Consider the following 17,334-nt stretch of genomic DNA (forward strand, 5'->3'; position numbering starts at 1 on the left):
CAACTTTTTGACATAAATCACAATGGTGAGTGCAAAATGCATCTCCTGTAATAATATGCAAGGCACCGCGGTAAACTGAATACAAGGGTTTCAAAGTAGAAGGGGGGCAGCAAGTGAATATTAAATGTCTTGTTAAATAAAAAAACATATATAATAACAAGGTCGCATCATTGACTACTGCAATTTCCAAATCACAAGAGGCTGTAACTTCTCTGTCAGAGGGAGAGGTGTTTCTGACAGCTGCTGACACGGTTTTCTGACACGATGCAGAAGTGGTGGTTAAACTCTTTCATCTTGTTCTGACAATTTTTAAACTCTGAAAAAGCAGTTATGTCAAAAAAGTTGTGTCCACGCGTATCACAGCTCATATAAGAAAAAAAGAAAAAACTAACGGCCATGCAGCAATCTGCCTAGACATAGACGGATGGAAAAACAAACACGTAGGGCGTATTTCACAACCAAATGATATTTAAAATGAGTCAAAATCAAACACCGTTCAACAGTGTAAAAGGTGTGTAGGAATGTAGAAGTTCTTCCAGTTAGTCAGTTGGCTTGCATGTCATGAGGTGAGCTAACTTCTCTTTTTTTACAAAACAAAGAACGTTCAAAATTGAATATCAGTATTTTCATTTTAAGCCTCCAGTCACACAAGAATTGTTTTGAAAGCGGTTATGGAAAAGTAGAGCATTATTTAAAGTGTCGTTTCTCCTCGTGTGGGATGGGTATTTAGGCTGCAGGATAGATGCAGGGTGGAGGATTTCTATCACTGCTACCACTGTAGAACTAATGCAGCAGAAAACTTCTCACCGGTCTCGCTGCCTTTTTCCACACAAACCAAGGTGCTGTAGCTGCAGGCCTTTAACAAACAGACTATTTCCCGGCGTACACAGGGGAGGATGGAGGATCTGCCAGCCTGTCAGGCCAAAACCCCAGCAGGTCCAGAAAAATTCATTCTTTCATTTTTATTTTTCTCTCCCTGTCCTCCTGCGGATCGTTTTCTCTCCAGAGGTGTTGGAAAGCAAGACACTTTTTTTAACCTTTATCTATCTGGGGAGGGTTGACTGAACGCTCCTGCTCTTTTTCTGCTTCACACGCATAAAGTTACACACACTTCACCTGCATGTTACAAGAAAGGGAGTGGAATGGGGTGAGAGCAGGTGTGTCACTTATCAAATGTGCTCCTCAAACGCTAAAACAGAAATTAGTGATAATGTTAGGCAGTACTGTCTCAAGTGGCTTGGCTGCTATGCTATTTACAACAGCAAAGGTAGAAACTGTACCAACCTTGTCCTTTATCTTTTGTTTTTAAATGTAGCTCAGAATTACCACCTTCTTGCTCCTATGTTGTTAACGCCCTCTGATATGAAAACACCAGACTCTGCAGATCACAGGGAAGTTGTTTTGCTAACAAAACAAGTCAAAGCAGTGTATCAATTGCGTGTGTGTGTGTGTGTGAGTGTGTGGATGAGAGAGAGGAAGAGAGATAATGAAGTGTTGAACACAAGAAAGACACACAAGGGAGACAATGAACTGTTGAACACACACACACACAATTGTAACCGGATTTCAGTGTTACACTTGTTCAAACTGAAAGGTTTAATAAACATAAAGAAAGCGATTCACTTAAAAACAATTCAGCAGCACGACTAGTTTTTTTTGTATATTGTCAGAATCTGTGATTTTCAGACTGTTCCTCCATACAATGGCAGTGAATGGAGAGAGAAAAAAAACACAATTCTCCAATCTCCTCTACCGGAGAAACAGGTAACGGAGAATCGCCGATTTAGGGGTTATATCATGGCCAGAAAGCTACACAACCCAAGGTATACTACCAAAGTTCAACATCACTTTAACACTTACCTAGAACCTAAACCTGATCCTAATTCTAACAAAGTCCTAACCATAAATTAGCACCTTCAAGAAGCAAGGACCGGCAAAATTTTCTCGCTCTGGGGGATTGTGCTAATCTGTCCGACCAAATGTCCTCACAGTGACATAAATACAAGAACACACACAAAACACACAACCTCTGATCCATAACCAGACACACATGAGCTGGTAGACTGAAAGCAGCTGTAACTGGAACCACATGAAAGGAATCCTGAAGTCAGCAGCGTACCAAAGACTTCAACAAAGCAACTGTTTAAAGAGGGCGGGTTGCTGAAAGCATGTCTAATATGACTTGTCGGAGGCAGAGCTAAAAGGAGGAGAGGCACACAAAAGTAAACTGTGTGTGTCATTGTCCAGCAGCCCGCCCACCCATCTGTCCATCAGGCCTGCTCGATCCAGGGCGACCCAACAACACAGCCTGGACTGCATCACGTGATCAAACCACATTACCTCACTTGTACGCCTGTTCTTTTGTTCGGTACAGTAGCAAATGAAAACACAGGCTTAACCCAACTGTTCACAACAGTCACGCCCATGCCAGCTAAATCCTCCACATCAGTTCATGAACAAGTGGCATCATCTGTTAATTACACTCTATGCTTTTGGGGAGATTATTTCGGGCGGAGCAGCTGCCTGCCAACACGTGTCTGTCCCGCAAACGCTTTCAAGATGATAAGAGGCAGCCACTTACGCTGATTGCTGTTTTGCGTGGATATTTGAATGGGTCGACCCAGTGGCCCTACCTGAGCGTACGCCTCACCCTGAGATCACTGTATGCCTATGTGGGGCAGCAGTAGACAAGAGGTTAGTAGAGAGAGAAGCAGGATTATGACCTGGGGGTTGCCAATGCAAATCCCTGGATTGGCATTGCAAAATCTGTGTGGGTAAAGAAAATGAGAAATGCTCCCATCTCCCTATACAGCCACCATTGAGGCACCCTTGAGTAAAGTACTAGCCTGATATTGAGACTGAATGGCCATTTTGTTACCAGTCCATTATTCAGCCTGAGATCCTAGTTAGCCGTTTTAGATTTTCCCCCTAACCAATCACTAGTGACTGATGTATCCGGCTGCTCTGACGTTACTTCAGTCACACTGATGCTGCAGCCAGTTAGCCTCTACATCCATGGTTAGCCAGCTAATTTACCAACTTTACCAAGAATGTCAGTCCAATTTGACAAAATATCGTCTTTGCAAAGACAATATGTTGGTTAAGGGGGTGATTTCCGAGCAAGAACAAGCCGTTGACTCTCTCGCTCGACAAAATCTGAAGAGTGGGCGGGATGCGATTCAGGAGTCTGGAACCAGGCTATAGTAGTGAACACCCAGTTGTTTCAGTGGAGCTGCTCAGTGGCCAACAATAGAAGACTGTGGCTGTACTGGGTGGTTTGTGAAGCAAAGTGGTGCTGAAAAAATAAACAGCCATGTTCAGTCACCTTTTCTTGGATAAATAAAAGGTTAAAAATATATATAATTTTGTTTGCCCCCGCTTGCCTTTATCCGCTGCACTGAAAGCAGTAATTTGATCATCAGAAAGGGCAATCTCATCAGGACCAGTCAGAGCTCTGAAACTGTGACAGCCATGTTTGCCCCCTGGGGACGTGGCAAGGACGGTTCAAGTTCAATTCACGGAAGTCACAGAGTAGCGGTAAAAGGAAAAGGGGTGCAGGGAGTCGGACGTGACTCGAGGAAATAAGAATAGGCTTGGCTTGTGTTGTAGTAGGTGTAGGTGCTTACACTGTCCAATTTGAGAAACAGTAGTAAAGCTTTTCCAGAGGTGGTACTCGAGTTTCAAGCCATTATATCAGGACTCAGCATTGATACAGAGTAAGATCACATTACATGTTTCCTAGGAAAATAATGCTCCAAATGATCACAAGGTCCATTTGTACAACCATGAGGTTTTGTTGCTAGCATGCAACAATCAATATAACTATAAATGTGTCTGATAGTAGTAAAACAAAGCATACAAGTATTATTTTACTGCATTTCAAACCATATATCAACATAACACAGACTCATTATTTTTGGAGATTACTAGTACTAGTACTGGATTCATACTTCACTGCCATGTCCGGGTACTTTGTTTGTTCATCAGGTTTAGGGGTGAGTGGTCTACAATGTGTGAGCTGAAAAGGCTAACAGGTTAGTAAAGTTGGTGCACATCAGACGGCAAAAATGACACTGCCATCTGCCCAAAAAGGAAGTGGTGATGTTGTTCTTTTCCCCCCTCACAAACCACCTCTTCCTGAAACATGAGGCTCCCCAGAAAGGTGGCAGCAGACTAGCTCTAGGGGACTATTCAGAGACAATTGTATTTTCATTTACTAGTTTATTTAACAGGTTTCATATGTATAATACAAATGTAAAATGTACCAGGTACCTAGAATCAGACAGACAGGCAGAGAGCTCATTTACACCTGATATTAAACTGTGATCTGCATCTGGACATAGGCTACTATCTGCATAATGAATGATCCGATCACGGCCTTTGACACCTTATATGTGTTCTCGTTTTTTGTATTCGGTGTGCACTGTGATCGGAGCACCTTTTTCACATGCATTATGCAAAGCAGGCGAGTAAGCGGGGAAGTGGCGGCAAAAAACAACACAGAAGGCCGACTCACTTTCCTTTGCCGTGGAAGGATCGTCTTCTACGACTCTAGCAGGAGGCACGGTGATGATGTTTTTACCCGCGGCGATGGCATTTCTACCCTGTTGGTGAATACTTTCTCCTTCTCTTTCACTGTAGAGATTGAATTTCCACCTGGCTGAGATCCGATTACTCCCAGGGTGGTATGACAGATCCAATCACTTTCTAATTGCAATGCTTGCTGTGCTTTTTTACACCTTTGCATTAACGTGCGTTCCTCCTTATCCACATACTATATTCAGATATAGATCGCATTTTAATACCAGGTGCAAATGGGGTCAGACAGACCGCAGGACATCCCGGCATTCAGACAGTAAATCTCAGACGGTCAGTAAATCTCTATACCTGCCGTTCCTACTACTGTAACGCTCCAGTGCTCCAGCAACCTATCGACTTCAGCCAGCACAGACACTTCATCTGGCCTCGACTCTAAAAGGACCCGTCACAGAGAGACAGATGCTTTCCACTCTTCTTCAAAACCAGCTTTAGCAATCACCGTCTATGACTCAGCCTGGAGCAGCTACCACACAGATGAGGTGGGGAAACAGCAGACAATGCAGGCTTGAGACCGGAGTATATTTGTGTTGCCCCTCAGATTGTTTTTGTAGCAGCGTGTAGGAGGTAAACAAGGATTCGTTTTTAGATTTCAATTTTTGCCATTAGCTTTTACTATAGCGCTTTGTTATGTTTATTGCATCTCGAGTGCGCTGCAGCAGTGACAATTGAATGTCCCTCTGGGATACATAAAGTGTCGATCCAATTTATTTCTGTTGCCACTGACGTACATTTTAGACATTTAGCTGACGCTCTTATCCAGAGGGACTGACAATGAGTGCAGCGAGACAAGTTTCAGTGCCTGTTGCAGCTGAAGACTGTGACTTTTTTGGATGCTTGAATAGAAAACAGTTCTGCAGTTGCCCTATATTTGTTTGTTTTGGGTTACACAATTCCCCCAGATCGTGAACTTTCATCTCATATTCAGTACAAGGGAAGACAGCGCAGGTGAAAGACAGTTACAAGATACCACCCGAAAAATTCTGACCTCACCATCAATCAAATCTATAAGTATGCGCATATTGCCAGTTTTAACCTTTTTAAATTTCATACCAAACGCTTGCTCGGCTTCTCATAATTATGGGTGTGTTGGGGGTCTTCACCTTTTCTCTGCCCCTGCTCATTAGCTGGCACGGCACCCCATCACAATCTGTCTCGGTCGTACCACAGCAGTCTACGAGCTAAGAGCTGTGAGCCACTGCCAAAGACAGAGGGCAAACGGACAGGGAATCCTAAATAGTGGCTTGGCAGTGGCCCCGCGACCGAGCAGGGAGCACCGACCGAGGGATTTCTCTGCAGGTTCTGTGCCAAGGTTGCAGGACCACCGGGAACCTCTCTTCCACGCACTGGCTTCTTTTTAGCTTTATTTTTATGTGTTTTCAGCGATCAAAAGCACTGAGCGGCAGAAATATTTCATACTTAAAATGGGTTTTCAATTGCCGCTTAGTAAGAAGAGCCACAACCACTGCTTCACACAAGTATCTGTTTAATGCTGTTCACTTAAAAAAAAAAAGGGGGGTTGTTTGGTGGACTGGACACAGAACCAAGGTCTGTCCAAGTCAGGTCCTGACCTCAGCCTTGTTTGCCCTGGATTTTTTGTCAGAAGAACAAGGTTTCAGTTCTTCAACTAATCACACTACTTGCTCCACACAGGGTGAATTAATTGTAGTCAGGCAGTCCCATCACAAATTAATTTCTCCCCAACTGATGCAATAAAGCATGGATAGGCAACCATGTACCATGGAGTGCAACAGTCTGCAGGTTTTCATTCAAACCAAACACCACAGCCGGTGCATTTCACTGATTAGTTCCTCCTCTCTGGCTGAAGGTGTGCTCATCAGTGAAAGCACCTTGTGTCGTGTTTAGTTGGAGAAAATGACAAAGATAAAAATACAATAAACAAAACAAATTGAAGATTTAATCTGGAGTGTCTTAATGTCTTCATCTACCTCCTATTGTCTGGAGGGAATTCTCACTAAATTGCCAAATTTACAGATTAAGTGTTGTTTGCAGTTGACAGATTTACAAATTAACAGTCCAGTGCAAGAGCATAATTGGAGCGTGTGTAAATGTGCACCACTGGCTATCCACATTATTGGATATACAGATGTGCAAATGTGCATTGTGATCTATTCACATCATCGGATTTACAGATGGGAGTAACATGTGTACAGAAAACGTGTCCAGAAATATCTGCCTGCTCATATACAAAAATGTGTACAGATCATGTGCAGAGACATAGATCACATTATCAAGGCAGAAGGTAACACATTAACAGTATTTGTTGCCTTGCAGTCATCCACAGTCTTTTTCACCACTCGACAATGTTTTTCCACCACCACAAATACCCCAGGAGCCTTTGGGAAACGCTGACCGCATTGAACCATCCTCTCTCTTGTTCTGCTGGTACACAGCCTTAATTCCCTTAAGATGATAAGCAGGCTAGATCTATAAAGAGCAGTTAGTGCAGTTGTCCACCATCGCTGCCTCTGTATATTGTCAGAGACTACATAAGCCAGGGGGTGTGATTATGAGGCAACACCAATATGACCAATGTAAAAACATAGATGTTAGAATGAGGACACAAAATGCCTGGTGCTGAGTGGTGGTACTAACACTGACCCCCATAATGAGTTATTTAGGCCAAGTCCCTCTAGGTCACGATTCTGGTTTAAATATTGATATGGAACCAAAATGGGTATGAGACTGGGGGGTCAGCAGCTGTCTCAGTCTGTCTTTTAAATTACCTCTGAAAATGCACTTTTAAACACTTGCTTTTACGGATTTCATTTAATTGTTTCGATGTTTTAATCTTGTATTATTTCTTGTGGGGTTTTTTTTTAACCAATTACCTAAATGTTTGCCATTTGCCCAAGGGGATATTGCCATATCTCCTTTTTAATATACTTTTTGCACTTTGCAAACTGGTTTTAGATAAGTGCTATATAAATAAATGTTATTATATTATCATTTTTACCAACATTAGGAACAGGAGATGATTCAGGTGCCTCGCACAGATATTCCGACATGAACTGTGATGCATGTAGACCAAGCATTTGTTAATGCAGTTTTATTATTTTGTACTTAGGAGACACTGCGGGATGCAAGATTACAGTAGATGCTAATCCTTGGCTTGTAGATAATGAAGGATTTTCCAAGGATTCGGCACAGCAACAACAAATGTTTAGATTGTTGAGACTGCCTATCACAATTTTTCAGCATATAAAAAAAACCCTTGTGATTTGGAAATTGCAGCAGTGAATATTGCAATTTTTTATTATTTTCTGATTAACTGTGCAGCTCCACTTGATGCCACTCGACCCTGAAGGGCGGGGAAGGACAGCAATCATTTCAGGATCCTAAGCTGATTGGAGTGATTCGACTGTCCGTCCTCAAAAGGAGGCGGCAGCGCTCAGTGACAGCCAGAGGGACAGATCTATAGAGGCCTGTCACCGCTGTTACTGAGTGTCTGGAAGGTGATTACCAGCGGTTAAGAGGGACATACCACCACGGCAGATGAGCAATAACAAAAGTAGATTGTGACAGTATCGTATCTTCGTCCCTCATCTTTTTCCCCATTTCAATAGCAGGATTTGAAAACCCTACCACTGCACACAATGTTATGATCTCTATGTTTTTTCTGAGATTAAAATTTCTCCTTTTATTGTCACTCCTTGCTGTGACTGGTAACCCCTCTCTAATCACTCTAGGACAGGCCTCTATACCCTCGAATTCAACCCAGTGATGATGCAGCTGTAAGGATGCCTCTCCACCACAACCTCTTTTCACAGCACTGGTTTCTTCTTCTCACTACTTTCAATGGAAAAGATATGTTGCTGGACATTGCTGCACGCTCCTGAATGAAAGCTGAAAGGTTGGAGTGTTTTTAGAGCGCAGAACACTAGCTGAGAGCTCAGAATGCTTTAAAAATGCAACTTTTTTTTACATAAAAATAACAATAAATAATCAGGACATAAGACACATTATTAGTCTGTGACCCTGTGTGTACATGCCTAAATACCCTGCTTGCATGGAATTGTCTTTTCAATGATTTTGGGGATATTTTGGAGCGTATACGGTTTGCTGTTTGGCGAGTGTCGTATGGGCGTGGCCAGCAGTGAGCCGGGTTGGGGCTATCAAGGTGAGAAGTCATAGCAACAACGGCAGAAAGAAATAAGAAATGAACAGTGAACTCAATGTGAGTTCACCGTCTGCTTCTTCAGCACCTGTGGGGGCTTTACGGAAGCCGGTTACCTCAGCCTCGGGATAGATGCCATTTCAAAGTAGACAGCTCATCAAGATGAGTGACAAGGGTTTGGTAAGGAAACTTGCCCAACTAAGGGGGGAATAACAACACACTTCCTGCCTCAAGGCAAAAAGCTACATATTGTAACTTTTAAAATATTTAAACTTTTATCAAAAGAGTGCCGTGTTCCCAACAGGCTTTGAATACTCACTTAGAAACAACAACAGCAAGGGCTAGTGTTTCCTACAAGCATCTGTTTAGCTCTTACATTGAGTCACAGGATTACAGGAATACATAGAAATTGTCACTGTGGCTCTGACCCTCGCACTCCTTACTATTGCTTACTTGTAAGCTTGGTGATCTAGGAACTGAGGTTTATTAAGTTTAATTCTACTGTTGAATTTAACGCAAGTCACTCTGGATAAGAGATTCAGCTAAATGACTAAAATGCAAAAGAGGGTAAATCAATATTCTTTATTCTGGAATGAAGAAGAGTGTCACATATAGAGCAGACAGACATATGAAGACAGATGACAGACTGCTTCCTTCTGGAGCTTTCTGTCCCCTAATTAAACCACCATCATCACACTTCTCCGAGCTCACTCACTCACACACACACACACACACACACACACACACACGCAGAGCTCTGAAATGTACCAAGCGTCATTTTTCACAGGCTAAAATAGCCAGAGCGGTCTGGATGAGATTTCCCATGGAGACAAATCGAACACGATGCTACGTTGGAAATGTCAGCTCGTCGGGAACCAGGGGCTGATGGACCAACAACGTGTAGTTTTCAGAAACACTCTGTTCCCGGTGGAAACCACAGGAATAAAGAGGAGGGGGGGAAAAGGGAAATTCAGGCCGTTTGGTGGAATGTAATCTTCTGCCTGTCCCAGTTCGGTGGTGTGCTCGAGGGGAGGCATCTTTAAACAGAATTAATCCATGTAGGTCAGGGTGTGTGGAATATTAATCAACCGTGTAAGTAGAGGCAGAGGACTGCCATGCCACAGGAAGACCACTGGGAATTCAACACCGTTTTACCAGAATGAGAATGATTCTTTTCCCCCTCACCAAGGATAATAAATGTACAGGAATTGGCCTTGGCGTCATTGGTGCAGGAATCTACTGACAACAACTGACACAATGACAAAAGTACACACTGGCACACATGGTACATGGACAACAGGACCACATTCAGTGGAAGGGGACAGTGCAGGACATACAATAGGCAGTAGACTATGAGATTGAGAACTAAACATGTGGAGAGACATGCAGATTTTACAGCACTGCAGGATAATTAAAAATCTTCTGGCAGCAGATCCTGAAGCGTAGATTAAACCTTGTCGCTGAGTACATCCTGTTTTCATGAATTCAAGATGCTTTTACATAACCAATATGTGCCTTGTCTAAGTTCAAAAAGCAAGTCGGGGGCGTGCTGGTGGCTCGGTCGGCTAAGGCGCGCACCGCATACTAGAGCTGAACAATTAATGGAAAAAAATCGAAATCGCAATGTGATTCTTCTGCAATTTCCAAATCGTAGACGATAATTGCTTAAGAGAGAGAAACGTCCAAAATGGATTTCTGAACAAGCTGTTTTAGAGCTCCAGGTAATCTTTGGCCCAGACCCAGACATGTTGGGTTTGAATCCGGCCTGAGACCTTTTTCACACGCCATCCCCTCCCCTCTCTCTCTCCTCTTTGTGGTTTCTCTTCACAGTGACTATCCAATAAAGCAGAAATGCCATAAAAATAATCTTGACTCATTCTGGAGCCTTTTGTTGCCTTGTGTTTTGCCAACTCAGCCACCAGAAATAAGCAAAGCACTGCTGAAAATAGTCCCCACAATCCATGATAATATTAGCATTATAGGGGATTTTACAGACATTCATCCATCGTTTCACTTCGAACCTCAAGCAAGCAGTGTGTCCTCAGCAAGTTGTTTATAATGATTGTTAGACTGTGAGAGCCTGGCATCTGGAGCGACAGCACCAAGTGTGTCAGCTTGCAAAATGAAAACTATATTATGCTTTAAAATGCAACAAGGCATCTAAATCTTTGCTGAGCGCGGAGTAACGCCCACTTATCTGATCCACAGGAGGGAGATGTGGAGGAGAATACTGATGAGGAAGATGAGAAGGAGGCGGCCTGGACTCACAAGGTGTCAAGGAGACTGTGGTGACCTCAGAGGAGAAATACTACAGCTGTGTGGCTTTTTAACTGACTGACAACACAAAACCATCCCTGCCAGAGAGAGAGAGAGAAACAGCTCAGAGAAGAGAACCACAGAGCAGATACAGAGCTGCACAGCCAAAATGTGTGTGACGCACACAGTTAAAAGAGTATGTGTGTGTGTGAGAGAGAGTGAGAGAGAGAGAGAGGTACCTCTTGCATAACAGAGAAGAGAGAAAAAAGGTGAGACTGAGATGCTGGCACATTCAGCCCTAGAATACATCCATTCACATTTTAAATGCATTTTAGATGTTTTGCTGACACTACCAGCAACCAGTAGTAAGGAGAGCAAAGTTCAGAGCCACAGACAATATTCCTCAAGACAAAAGTGCAACGAAAAGAAATAAAATAAGAGCTACAGGGAGAGGTAGAAGGGATTTCTTTTTTTCTTTTCGTATCATCTCGACATGATCTTGCTGTTGGCGGCTGGACTGATGTGATTCAGCTCAGCCTGGGATATAGACAGCTATCTGCAGTCTAACACCAGACACTCTGAGCACCTAGCTGGGTATCAGGAGTGTGAATCTAACATCTGACGTGACCTCAATGTATTAGCATCTGCTACCCCAACGGAGCCCTCCCACACACACACACACACACACACACACACGCGCTCTCATAGCCAGTCACACATACACACACAGTGTTACAGACCTGAAATAAGCTACGGAGAGTGAGATTATTCCACACACACAGACATAAACACACCTCAGTCATCCAAATCATGCTCATCTGAAAACAAAAGCAGGTACATTTAAAAAGGCAAGCACATTAAATGCCTTTGTTGCCCATGCACACACACAAGCATGAAACCACACCAGTGCACCATCCACGTGTGCAGGAGGAGGGGGGAGGGGGGGGGGTACAAACAGAGGACCTACCTCATGCAGCTTGAGCAGCAGAAAGCACTAGTACTGTCACACCACAGCCTCAGAGAGAGGCGAGGGAGAGAGAGCAGGAGGGAGAGAGACATAGAGATGACATCACCATGTTTTCCCTCCCTCCTCCTCTGAAATGTAGGCTGGCGCTGCGGGGCTGTCGGGAGGCAGCGGTAAATCTCCCTCTGTGTACGTGAAACAACAGAGAGGACGACTTCCCTACCGGTCACTTCACCAGTTACAACCCGTCTACAGGACTGGGAAAGCCAGGAGAGATGAACCTGCATGACCAGCAGGCGGCTGCTGCTTCAACCCAGACTCTACTTTTCCTACCGGAGGGAATCAAACCTGTGACCTTTTGGTGACCCATGTCAACAAACACAAAAAAACAAAAAAACAAAACATGACTAAGACACAATGGGGAACACTGGCCCTGGCAGATTGTACCGCCCATTAGTGGACAACAGCAAGACTGCATGTAGGCAAAAATTCGGTCACAATAAGGCTCCGGAAATTAATCATCTATTAAATTGCGCACTTGTATAGATTTTATTTAATGTGATTTTTTCATGTGATGTTTTTGTTACTCTTCTGTTTTAATCACTTTTTCTTTTGGAAGCACTACCCTAATTTTTTTTAAATCTCCTTTAAAGTATATTTTACTACACCTTGTTTTTTTTTATGCCTTTTTGCAAAGCACTTTATCATGCAGTAAAAGTAGCCCATTGTGAGACAAAATGGCTCAATTTCCAGAACAGTGAGAAAATCTTTATCCTCCTGAACTAAGCTTAATAATCTTAAATTCGTTTTGGCATTTTTGCTTTGTATTTGACAGTCTACAGTAGAGAGTCAGGAACGATTTAGAGGGGAGCTGACATGCGAGAAAGGTCCTGGGCCAGATTCAAACCTTCAAACCCAGGACATTACAGGTACATAATGCCACCAGGATGCCGTTAATTTTACACTCTGATAACGTCCATAACATACAATCTCGTGTCTCTTAATAAGGATAAAATGCATCTTTTCTACCTCTCTCCTTATCTCCTATTTCTTACATCAGATACCATCATTGTGGGGCCACAGGAATATTGTCTGGCTCTGACTCTTGTGCTCATTCCTATTGGTTGCAATCTAGGAATTGAATCTTATTCTTCTGCTGCACTCATTGTAACTCGCTCTGGATAAGAGCATCAACTAAATGCTTAAAATGTAAACTGTGAGACGGCAGAAGAGGCGCTACCTTTTTAAGAAAGATGCAGGAACATGGCGGACATGAAGGAGAGGTCGTCGCTTTGCCTTTCATTGTAACATCAAGAACATGAGCACACTCTTCCTCAAGCAGTGTGTTCGCTTGGCTAACAGCTGCCTCTCTGATTTGATTAGTGTGTGTGATATGTGGGGGGTGTGGATGTGTTTGTGAGTGTGTGTTTGTGTGTGTGTGTGTGTGTGTGTGTGTGTGTGTGTGTGTGCGTGCTGCACCAGCTGCAGGAGAAACATGCTGTAGACAAAAGCATCCAGCTGTGTGTTCCTCTGGGGAGGAAGAGGCAGGTCAGAGCTGAGGTTGTTGTGTCAGAGAAGCTGGGAAAGGACACACTATACTACACCACACACACACACACACAATATGCACAAACTGTATATCACTACTGCATAGCCATGGGCATTTGAGTAACGACAAACAGTGGAGTCAGTGAACGCAGCAGGTAGGCTGATCAACACCTGGTTAAACTGACAGATCATAACAGGACATTTTATGCTTTTATCCAAAGCGCCCTACAGTATCATGGGTGCATACATTTTTGGCAAGTGGGAAGGGGGGGTGTTAGTGCCTTGCTCATGTGTACTAAACTTCCATGATTTTTTCTTTACGTTCCATAACGAAGTCGAAGTGCTTCCATGGCCCAAAATTGTATTCCGTCTTTGTGTGTTTACATTGTTTTTCTTGTTTTCAGGTGAGCAGTCTGATTTCCACTACAGCTGGACTGAAAACCAGTAGCTAATACAATGAATGTGTGAGACAAGCTGTAAGATCTATTCTGCTAAATTGCTGTCAAGTGGCACAGTTTGTAAAATTCCCTGAGATTCTTTGACTTCCCCAGAGAATTTATCAAATTCCCTAAATTTCCCTGTCGGAAAATCACAACAAAAAACTCCATGATATTCAAGAAATTTCATGGCCATTGGGAAGCCTGCATACACTATCTGTTAAGCTACACAGCGCCCACAAAATGAGAGCAAAATGAAGGACAAAAAACATCTATGTTCTTAGTCTAAACATAATCCTTTTCCTTCCATGATGGAAAGAAAGAAGCATTCCTCTTTCTATCTCTCCCATTCACCCTCCACTGGCTGGACTAATTGTATTACACAGTTGCATGGAGCTGGAAGCCCCTGGTGGAGCGGCTCACTCTGGACCAGCTGGCAGCAGCAGATAGGCAGACAGTCTGGGGAGAAGGGTGCTGGGACTTGGCTTGCAGTGGGTGTTAAGAGAAGGCATAGGGGCTAAGATCCCCCGCCTCTTGAAACAAATTATCACTACTGTTGAATAAAGTGCTATGTCTTAAAGAGGGTAATAAGTGAGGTTTTTATTGCTCCATGGCACAAAATGACAAACATATCTGTAGACTAAATCTTGACTAGTCCACCGCACTCAAAGGGAAGCCAAGCCAACCATAATTTATAGCACTGCTTTATTTAGACAGATTAAAGTAGCGAACAACGCGTTTTGCCAAAGCTTCATCGGGTTCGCATGTCTGTAGACTGTTCATCAAGACCAGTGACTCAACGATTACATCACCAGCTGCTGAGATTGCTGGCTTTCAAAACTCATTTTCTGGCCCGCAATCTGTTTTGGAAGAAAATCTCCCCACCCACAGGAATTTAAAGATCTACCCCCCACCTACTGGCATTTTCACGAGTGAGCGATCACAAAGCGTTTCCGCCACGAAGGCTAAAAAGCCTTGTTCTCAAGCCAAAAATGGCAAAGCAGTATTATTATTCTAGTATTTTGCATGGTAATATTTTGCCTTTTCACTAGATGTTTCCGTTGGATGCTAGCTATAATTAGCTAGCGTATTTTCCTCTATTGCAAAAATGTGACTTTGTTCTTCATGTCAATTTCAGATCCAGGGGTGGGGCTTGGTCAGAGACCTGTTGACGTTGTTGCAGTTCCTACTGGTCGCCGATAAAAGTCTCTTTAAACTGTTCAACTAGGCTACTACAAAATTCTTGAAAGCATAAAATGAAAACAAATGACAGTATTTTTAAAAGGACAGTTGGTGACCCAAGTCCACGGATGACAAAATGATTAATGGGATTCTCTAGATTTTAAAGATATTAAACGATGAACCTCAGGTAATGTTTTTATTTTCCCCCAAAAAGAACATGAAGCGTTATGGTGTGGAACGTTTCAAGCCCCTGCGTCGCTGGCTTAGGTTCAAATCCCACCTGAACTATAATCTCCCTCCCTACTTCCCCACATCTGAAAACATTTTGCCTCAACATGGCTTGAGTTGAGAATGAGAGACTGAAGAAGCTGGTTAGACTTTGCCGGGTGGTGCACAACGTTCACGGCCATGTGAGCAGATTAAACGAGTGGAAAGAAATGTCATCTTCAAAGGGATTAATGAGGATGCAGTCAGTGACAAAGAACAAAAATGTGTAATGGTGGAGTCAATTTTTCCCACAAGTGGCACACACTTACTGTAAGTTGTTCGAGAGTTTGTAAGTGAGACGGAGGGCCGAGCACAGCCAAGGGCTTAATTCTCCAATTCTGCCTGAGAGTTTAAAACCTTTCAGTTTAAGAGAGAGGCCGGTTCCTCCACTTTAAATCAGAGCAACGATCAGCCCAAATCCTCACCCGGTGACTTGGCAAAGCCTGCCCAACCTGAATAGAAGATGGGCCTACAAAGTTCAGGTTATCTACACAGTGATAAAAGATAGCGGCGAAAGGAATTTAAAGAAAACACAGTGATAAAAAGAGGAAACAAAACATGGAAAACAGATAACTGAAACCCCAATATCTCATCACAAAATTAAAAGTTTGTCTAGGTTCACATTCATCCCAGAAATGAACACAAACAAGCATAAATTTTGCCTCACCAAAGAAGAAATGGCCCACAGAGTAGACACAGTGGAAACAATTCAGACATTAAACATGGCACAGGCTGGGACATTTAATTTGCTTTAGTTTAACACGGCCAGGCTCTAATACAGTCTCTGTCCTTAAGGGAGAGGAGTCAAACACTCCCGTTACAAACAAAATGAACAATTTTCAAAAGCACACAGTGCACAGACATAAGAGCCGAGCAAAATGGAGCCATGGAGCGAAACAATTCCCCGTACAGCCCAGGCCTAAACCTAGCCCAGAAGTTGTTTACGTTACATTACATTCATGTGTGCAGTGTGGTACTCAGTAACACAGAAAAACTGTTGCTCCGGGACTGGTTTTGTTTATGGCTCGATTTGTTTTCCTCACTCTGAAATGTATTGGTTTACATGAGTTTTACATGTATTTTATGTTTGTTAACATTTGGAAATGTCGTATTAACTACAGATTTTGGTAATATTTAATCAACTAATTCTGCCTTTTCTTACCCAGTAGACAGTACTTAATGAGTCAAGATGCTGATATAAAATGAGCTACAATATCTAGCAGAATAATCAGTAATTCATTGCAGCCCTGACCCAACCTCCCTGCAATCTCCATTTGAAATGAAGGTGGGACCAGCATATCTTGACAGTCAAATGCTTTGTCAAATAACGTCTGGGTGAGGGAAGATCTTAGAAGCCTAGGGGGATTCAACAGGAACATGCACTGACTGTGCTCTGAAAAACACGGCTTTTAGGAAAGAATTAGAAGGACCTACTCTTCCTGAAACCATGCAAAAACACTGCATTTCACGAATAAATACCTTAAACAGAGACGCTGAACCTGTTTAAACACTGAAATTGAATGTAAACTGAAAAGTTGTGACAGAAGTTGGCTGAAAATCTGTCAACTACATGTTTTCCTTCTCTCTGCTGGACTGAAATAGAAGAAGAGATTGAGACTCAGGAGGCCTTTTGACCCGAGTTATCTGTCCAGAAGCATCATCAGATCTGAGACTAAAAACTCAACTCTTCAGGAAGTACCTCATACCACCCTCTCCATACTGGATCATACCCCACCTCCTCTACTAACTTCTATTTCTCTCTTCAGCTCTCATTTTATTTCTTTTCCTAGCAATTTAAGGGGCTTTAGATACAGGAATACTGTCAGGGCATTATGGCTCTGATCCTTATATTACGACTGACTGCTTGTAATGTTGGCCATCTATGAATTGAAGCTTATTCTATTTGCATTCTTTATAAATCCCTCTGGATAAGAGCATCAGCTAAA

The 17,334-nt window shown here is 42.9% G+C and overlaps 1 protein-coding gene across 3 annotated transcripts in view; it reads right to left on the minus strand.

Moving 5' to 3' along the window:
- Positions 1 to 17,334, minus strand: part of osbpl8 (oxysterol binding protein-like 8) — a 105,211-nt gene that overhangs the window by 79,903 nt on the left and 7,974 nt on the right. The gene's annotated exons all lie outside the window — the stretch shown is intronic.

This window comes from Centroberyx gerrardi, chromosome 24 (genome assembly GCF_048128805.1).
Source record: "Centroberyx gerrardi isolate f3 chromosome 24, fCenGer3.hap1.cur.20231027, whole genome shotgun sequence".
Taxonomy (NCBI): domain Eukaryota; kingdom Metazoa; phylum Chordata; class Actinopteri; order Beryciformes; family Berycidae; genus Centroberyx; species Centroberyx gerrardi.